This window comes from Hibiscus syriacus, unplaced genomic scaffold (assembly GCF_006381635.1).
Source record: "Hibiscus syriacus cultivar Baekdansim isolate YM2019G1 unplaced genomic scaffold, ASM638163v2 tig00112738_pilon, whole genome shotgun sequence".
NCBI classification, from domain to species: domain Eukaryota; kingdom Viridiplantae; phylum Streptophyta; class Magnoliopsida; order Malvales; family Malvaceae; genus Hibiscus; species Hibiscus syriacus.
In genome coordinates this window covers 10,489,672-10,497,508 of record NW_024063392.1, presented here as the reverse complement: position 1 = coordinate 10,497,508, position 7,837 = coordinate 10,489,672, and the positions used below count along the sequence as shown (strand labels likewise).

At 39.2% G+C, this 7,837-nt stretch overlaps 2 pseudogenes; one reads left to right on the top strand and one right to left on the bottom strand.

Moving 5' to 3' along the window:
* Positions 1-2,161: 2,161 nt before the first annotated feature.
* Positions 2,162-5,461, top strand: LOC120183028 (annotated as a pseudogene).
* An 807-nt stretch (positions 5,462-6,268) lies between these two features.
* LOC120183122 lies at positions 6,269-7,057 on the bottom strand (annotated as a pseudogene).
* Between the last annotated feature and the right edge of the window lie 780 nt (positions 7,058-7,837).

Sequence of the window (7,837 nt, the reverse complement as noted above, 5' to 3'; positions counted from 1 at the left end):
GCTCCACGACAGAAAAATATGTATGTCTCTGTGCCCTACGCGAAAACGAATGCAATTGGATGGTTCGCATATCGAAGAGGAAGATGAAAAACAATAGATGGGAACTAACAGTATACAACGGTCCTTACACATGTTGTGCTGGAGGGATCAACCAAGATCATCCCAACTTAGACTCTGAAGTGATCTATCAAGCCATCATGCCCATGGTAAAAGCAAGCTTCCATATAGCTGTTGTTGTGTTGATTTCAGCTATACAATCGCAGTATGAATACTCTGTCTCCTATGAAAAAGCTTGGTTGGCAAAACAAAATGTCATTCTCAAACTTCATGGCGAATGAGATGCATCTTACAACGAACTTCCAAGTTGATTTAGGCTGGTGCAGAGGTTGAATCCTGAGACAATTGTGGACTTCGAAACCTTCTATGTATACTATAATGATCGAGTTCTTCGCGATATATGTTAATTCTACCGGATTTTTTGGACTTACCCACAATGCGTTTGTTAAATACTGCAAGCCAGTGGTACAGATCGACGAGACTTTCTTGTATGAAAAATACAAGCAAATTTTATTATTGACAGTTGTACAAGATGGTAATCACAACATTCTTCCAGGCACGTGGGGTAAGGCGCGCACGTGGGGTAAGGCGCGCCCCAAGGGTCACGCTTTAGCCACGTGTGTTGGGCCGCGCTTTAGCCACGTGTGTCCAACTCAACATAAGACGCGCTGCAGGGGCACGCCTTACCTCACGTAATAACAAATCAACCTAAAACGTATTACTGAGCACATATTTCTATAAAGAGTATTAAATCGAAAAATATAACCTTTAAAAAACAATGTAGCTCAAAGATGGAACAAACGTGGGACAGGCTCTTTAATGCGGACCCCAAAAGCACCTCTGTCTGTCTCTCTCTCTCGCAGTCACCCGCTGAATATTACAAAGCAATTTAAGTTGAGCAAAAACACCCTCCCTCTCCCTCTCCCTCTCCCTCTCCCTCTCCCTAAAAGTGGCCAAATACAAATAAAAGCGAAAGCTACTCTGCCAATTCTAAACTAGCACAACAAAAAGCTTACAGAGTCTAGAGATGCACGGGAAGAGCTTGTGCACTACTGCCTCAAGAAGAAGGAATTGTTAATTTGACATTTTTTTTGGAAATTTTTGGTGACTGAAAAATTCGAGTCCCTGGACTTATTGAAGGCCGAGTTCGAATATCTGTTTCCTAATCCTTTGATTATTTTTTTTAAAGTCCGTACAGGTTCATGTTATTCTTATGCTAATTGTTTTTGGGAGTTGTTATTTTTGGCTTGAATGTTCCGTATTTTGATTCCCGTTTACTTTTTTTTTCTTTTGTTAATATGAATTTTAAAATCTCTCCCCGTGTACATTTTCTGAGTTGGAGTTATTGGAGAACTTTCTCTTTTATTTATTTTTCCTCTTTGACAAGAGTTAGAGGTTGAAAGGTTTTAGAGGGTGGAGTCGAAGGATTTACGTTGCGAATGTTCCGACAATGGAATAGAAGAGATGTGTGGATATTTAGTTTTTGAGTTTATCTTCTTCATTTCTAAAATAAATTAACTAGGGTTTCTCTAATTCCATTTTCGCGGCATTTAGTTGATATCAGCTCAAAGTCACAGATTTCGTGAGCTTATTTCATTGATCTGATTTTTTTTAACTTAGAAGTCAAGTATATATTTTCAAGCGTTGGCGCTAAAATTAGAGGCTTTGTGAGAGAACTTTCATTGCTCTATTATTGTAAGTTTTATATATTTTGTTTTTTAAAATGTGCGGAAACAAACCTTTTTTGGTTAGAAAAATATAGGAAGAGTACATGTTATATATGATATGTTAATTTTTGAAAATAAATATTATATTGAAGACTAAATCTGGATAAGTTGCGCTGGCAGTGAGTGAATTTTGATGTTTGTTTCCAATTGGTTAGTGCTCTATTTTATTCTGGTGAGCTGATAAAGTGGACCATAGTATGAGAATATCATTGTTAATTGATTTTATTTTGGTTAGACAGTATAGGAAAAAAAAATCGTTCATTAGATTTCTTTTGATGTCCAACCAGAAAACTTGAATTATTGAACTCAATCTCTGCCACATTTTGCAGGTTTGCTTTGCTGTTAAGATTATTCTATGTGGTTCAAGATTTCTCGGAATGGAAAGGGTTTCAAAATTGAAGTTGCTTCCAAGGGAATTGCCCGCTGTGAGTTCAGTGTCAAATCAGCATATAGTCTTTGAGGGAGGAGGTCTTATGTTGAATTTTCAAGCTGTACACTGTAGAGATAAAGTGGGTAGACGTAATGCAGAAAACTCCCAATTATCGGAGTCAGCTGAACCTGTAAGAACATGGAACGGGTAGGGGAAAGACTCCTTGCTTGAACGGGTAGAAATCATGCCTGATGTTATTACATTCAATTGTGGCAGTGATCCATTGGAGGAAAGAGTACTGATTTCTTTTTCTGGAGCTAGTCACCCTCCCGAACCTGTGGGCATGGATCCAATGGGAACTGTTTATGTACCAATCAGTCAGAAGAAATCCGATCCCGGGTGTTTGATAAAGAGCATGCTATTGAAGGGACCTTTTCTAGATGATCTTTCAATCAGGGTTCCTCATAAGAAGCCAAGTCCTGCTGTACTTTCACCAGCAGAAAGTTTGGTTGAAGAACCCAATGATTTAGGTACGCTATCTTCTTCTCCATTTCCAGGTCCGAGTGCATCAAAGAATGCTGATGATTCTCTCATTCATCCAGGTTCAAATGAAAGAGAATGTGTTTTGGATGCTCTTTCACTTCCAGGTGATAATGTAAGTCCACATAGCAGCATTGACAGTACTGGGATTGCCACTGCTATGAGCATTGTCAATAGCTCTGTGAGTACGTGTAGGAGTGATGCAGTCACAAGTTATGGCATGGAGAGGAATTGTGATAGTACAGAAGGAAGTGTCAGAGTAGATTCACTGGAGAGTGCAAAGACTAGTGTTAGCCAAGCAAGTGACAGCAGTCTTAGTGATGACAGTAACTGGAGTAATATTACTGGAAGTGCTAATAAGCCTCGTAAAGGAAATGATCCAAGGTGGAATGCCATCCTTGCTATCTGGGCTCGAGATGGAATTTTGGGCATGAGCCATTTTAGATTATTTAAACGGCTTGGCCGTGGAGACATTGGCAGTGTATACCTCTCAGAGCTGAGTGGTACTTCTTGTAATTTTGCAATGAAAGTAATGGACAAGGCATCGCTTGCGAGTCATAAGAAGTTGAACAGGGCTCTGACTGAAAGGGAGATTCTGCAGCTGCTGGACCATCCGTTTCTCCCAACTCTGTATACTCATTTTGAAACCAATAGGTTCTTGTGACTAGTCATGGAATATTGCCCAGGGGGAGATCTACACACTTTGAGGCAACGACAACCGGGAAAGCATTTCTCAGAGTATGCTGCAAGGTTTGGCTTATATACCATAAAACATTCACGTTGTGTATAATATTAGCATCCTTGAAGGAAAATAAATAAATTTCTGTTGAAAGGTTCCTTTTTTATCTTACTGTTATTTATCTCCCTTCCTGTATTGTGTCTAATGATCTAATCACATATTGACTTTCATGATAGTTCCCTCTGGTTTCTCAGAAGTTTACTACCATGAGGATTAGTCTGTCGATCCGTTTTTCTTTCTGTTTTGCACGTCTCCTAGTGTGTGGTAATGGGTTTTCTATGTTAGAATTATGGGCAAGTTAGTCCCTAGTTATTGGATGGGTTGCACTTGTACATGTTTTGCCTTTTATTTTGCAAGATCTTACCTAAATGTCATGCACATGAGAATGTGGTTTTCATCTCTTTCATACTTTTCCACATGTTGGGAACCTTCAGCATATCTTCAAATCCACACTGTTGGTTTTCTCATCTTTGGACTCATGGTGTCAAGTAAAACCAAACTAGTTAACTGAGTCCAAAGATGATAGTTCTTTATTGCAACCTTGGGCCATATCTCTAGTTTATGAATATTGGTTTTCCCCTCATGCTGCTGAATACTAGGCAGGGAGATGCTTGCCATCCTTGAGGACCTGCTAGCCTGTTTATGTGAGAGAAAATTGTAAATGCAACTAATCAAAGCTTTTATTTCCTTCTATAAGTCTTGTGTTTTAGAATGAACTGGAGTCTAGAACTGTTTATAGCAAGGAGTCTATTGAGACTGAATGTGATGGGCATGGAAATGGATTCCTTTTACATCCCAAATTTGCTTAGTTACCTTAACTCTGTAGGTGCCATGGACTGATTGTTATCTGTTTATGTCGAATTCCAACATGGTTTTCAGTTTATGAGGTAATGGTACTTAATATTTCCGTGGCCCCATAAGGCAGTACTTTTTGGAAACTATTTGAGTCGCTGCCCAAATAGATTATTGCATGTATCTGAATGCATCATGTTTCAGAAGTTCTTATGTTTTTTATGTAGGTGGCATAAGCACATTGCTGAAGGCTTTGCCATCATAGAGTCGTAAGAAAAGGTTTTTGGCTAAGATTAGTGAATTTCAGCTAGAAAGTTACAAACCCTACCATTCATCTTAATGTAGATTTTACGCTGCAGAGGTTCTATTAGCGCTCGAGTATCTCCACATGCTTGGTGTTGTTTATAGGGACTTGAAACTAGAGAATGTCCTAGTCCGTGAAGATGCCCATATAATGCTCTCAGACTTTGATCTTTCCTTAAGATGCGCAGTTTCTCCCACACTGATAAAAACCTTAGCATTCAATTCCAATCCTTCAAATCCTTTAAAACGTGGCACGTTCTGTGTTCAACGGCCTGCATTGAGCCTACTTCAGTTTGCATTCAACCTGCCTGATTTATCCCGAGGATATTCCCTCAAAAGAACTAGAAGAAAACCGGAAAAGCTCAAGTTGAATTTGGGGTGCCTTCTCATTCCCTCCCGGAGCTTGTTGCAGAGCCTACTGCAGCCCGATCCATGTCCTTTGTTGGAACCCATGAATACCTAGCCCCTGAAATAATCAAAGGAGAAGGCCATGGAAATGCTGTTGATTGGAGGACCTTTGGAATTTTCTTACATGAGCTGCTATATGGCAAAACCCCCTTTAAAGGCTCAGGAAACCGTGCTACACTGTTCAATGTTGTAGGGCAACAGCTGAAATTCCCCGATTCACCGACAACCAGTTATGTTAGCTGTGATCTAATCCGCGGCTTGCTGGTTAAGGAGCCACAACACCGGCTAGGGGTGAAGAGGGGTGCAACCGATATCAAGCAACACCCTTTCTTTGAAGGTGTGAATTAGGCTCTAATACGATGTAGCACCCCACCTGAGGTGCCAAGACCAATGGAGAGCGAGTTGCCTAGGATGCCCAGGAAACTCGGGCCGGAGGAGCCAGTTGGAGTTGGTAACAACAGTAAAAGGATGGTAGGGACGGACGTGAAATCTGGGGGTAAATATATGGACTTTGAGTTCTTCTGAGGATATACATCAGCTCAGAGCTCACTGCCTCGTCAAAGAAAATATCAAGTTAAAATTAGTGACTTCTTTTTAAAGGTATGCTTCTGCCTTTTGTGCAGTTACAAATATAGATAACTCAGACCGAGTGCTTCAATTTCAAATTCCATTATAATTTCTTGTTATGCAAATCATGGCAGGCATAGATAAGCACAAGTCGAACGGTTTGGGTCCAAGCCTTAGAACGATTGATAATTCGAGTCTTGTAGATAAGAAAAAAAAACATTTAGGAAGCTTTGTCCTTGTTTAAGACTCCGATTTGACTCGACATGAGAGAGAATAGGGGTTCATGTGGACGCCAGAGGGTCTCAAATTAGAAGGGAAGATGTTTGCACTGCCTGTGAAGAATGGTGAAATAAAATCTTAGGATATACGATGCCTCGACAGATGTCTATGTATTCATCACAATATCAATTTATTACCCAGACTGCATCTGAGTTTATCGACAACAAATGCTTTCTTCGTGGGTTATATAGTAAGATGGGAACAAAACAGATGTCTGTAACTTGAAGAACGTTTTTGACTGTTTCTTCCACAAATGTTGCACCTCATTCATTTACAATATTAACTGTGTTTTCTCTCCCCTGGGGAAAAGCTTTCGTTTTCAACGAGAAAAAAAGGGTTCATCTGCTTGGTAGACACGGGCATCCTTCAACTATGAACTGATTGGTATACCATTGAAGATATGACAAGAAAATAACTCCCTAGTATTTACACATTGATGAAAAGAACTGAAACTTATAAATAATATATAAGAATCGATGTATTCATCTATTTGATATGATAGGAGTCAAGAGCTTCCGTAAACTACGCAGAAAAGCTGGTCAATGCTTGGGTAAGCCTGTTTGAAGATTATTCAGTGTCATTGCTCTTGTAACCTCTACTGCTCTCGCATGCCTCAGCATTTGGTCTTCCACCCGCCTTTGGGAGGCTGTGAGTTCGGATTTCTTTTCAGTGAGGGGATCCGGGGCATCCAGAAGCCGCCCATGATCAAGAAGTTCGACACCAACCATAAAGTATGACTGGTATAACTTCCTTTCTATGTTGTGGAGAGACAACGCCTTTTTCTCAAGCTCCTTCGATATGTTTTCAGTTTGTTTCTTAACCTTAAGCACTTCAGATTGTTTGACAAATACGACATGGACAACATTGATGAAACTTTTGATAGCTTCTTCGGAAGCGACAATATCAGGGAGTAGCTTCCACTCGTCACAAAATGTGTATACGTTGGAAGGCTCTGTTTTGCCATCAACATGGTCATTGCTGACGGGAAGAAGGGTAAGGTTGAACCAGCCATGGAGTGAGCAGATAAAATTGCATTAAGATTTTATCAAACTGCAGAAACTAAAGTGGCAGGAAGAGACAGCTGATTCAAGATGAAGTGTTGCCTGCCATTGTAAATGGATTCATCATCCTGTTAATTAGATTTGATGTCACTGTCTTGAGTCTAAAAGATGAAATTGATCAAGTCCAGGCGAAGACACCCGTTTTGTCTGTTTTTTTTAATTAAAAAAAACAGTCGAACGTTCCAGCACCATCAAGTCTTCTGGAAGCTGCCATCGTCATCACCTACATCACCAGCAACCAAAAATCAAGTCAAAGTCAAAAAAAAAATACACAATATTTTCAAGCATGTTAAAAAAATGTACAAATCAGGCTATAAAAACCCGAAATAAAAAATGTAATGAGGGGAAGCAAGCGGAAAACAAAAAAGAGAGCCCTCGTCGGAGCTTTCACGCGTCGTCGGAAAACTGAAATATCGAAGGTATCTTTTTTAGATCTAGAGAGTTTGGGTATTTTTAGGAAAAACAGAGGCTAGATTCGGGTTTAGTGGCCGGCAGCGGCGGCACACGGTGACCGACTGTTGGTCGGTTTCTCTCCGATGAGGGAAAGCTAGAGAGAAGGCAGAGAGAAATTTAAACTTTCTCCCTTAGAGAGAAAAGAAAATGAAAAATGAATGGGTTTAGACATAAATGGTGGGGATTAAAGGCTATAAATACCCTCCCAAAACTACGTCGTTTTGAGGAGGAATCTCTGTGTAATTTTGAGAGTAGATAAACCCCTTCTGCAAACATCTACTTTTCTAATTTTTATATTTTAGTCATTGAATTTAATTTTCAGTATTTTAATTTGGATTTTGAATTTTATTATGTTTACATTTTAGTCACTAATTCATATTTTTCTTCGAATCTGACCTAATAATTTATGCATATTTTATTTTGGTCACTAATGTAAATTATTTTCTTTTCTTTTAGTATTTTAATTGTGAAATAATTTTATTTTAATCATTTTTTATTCGATATTTTGAAATTATTATTATTATTATTTCCTAAATTTTAT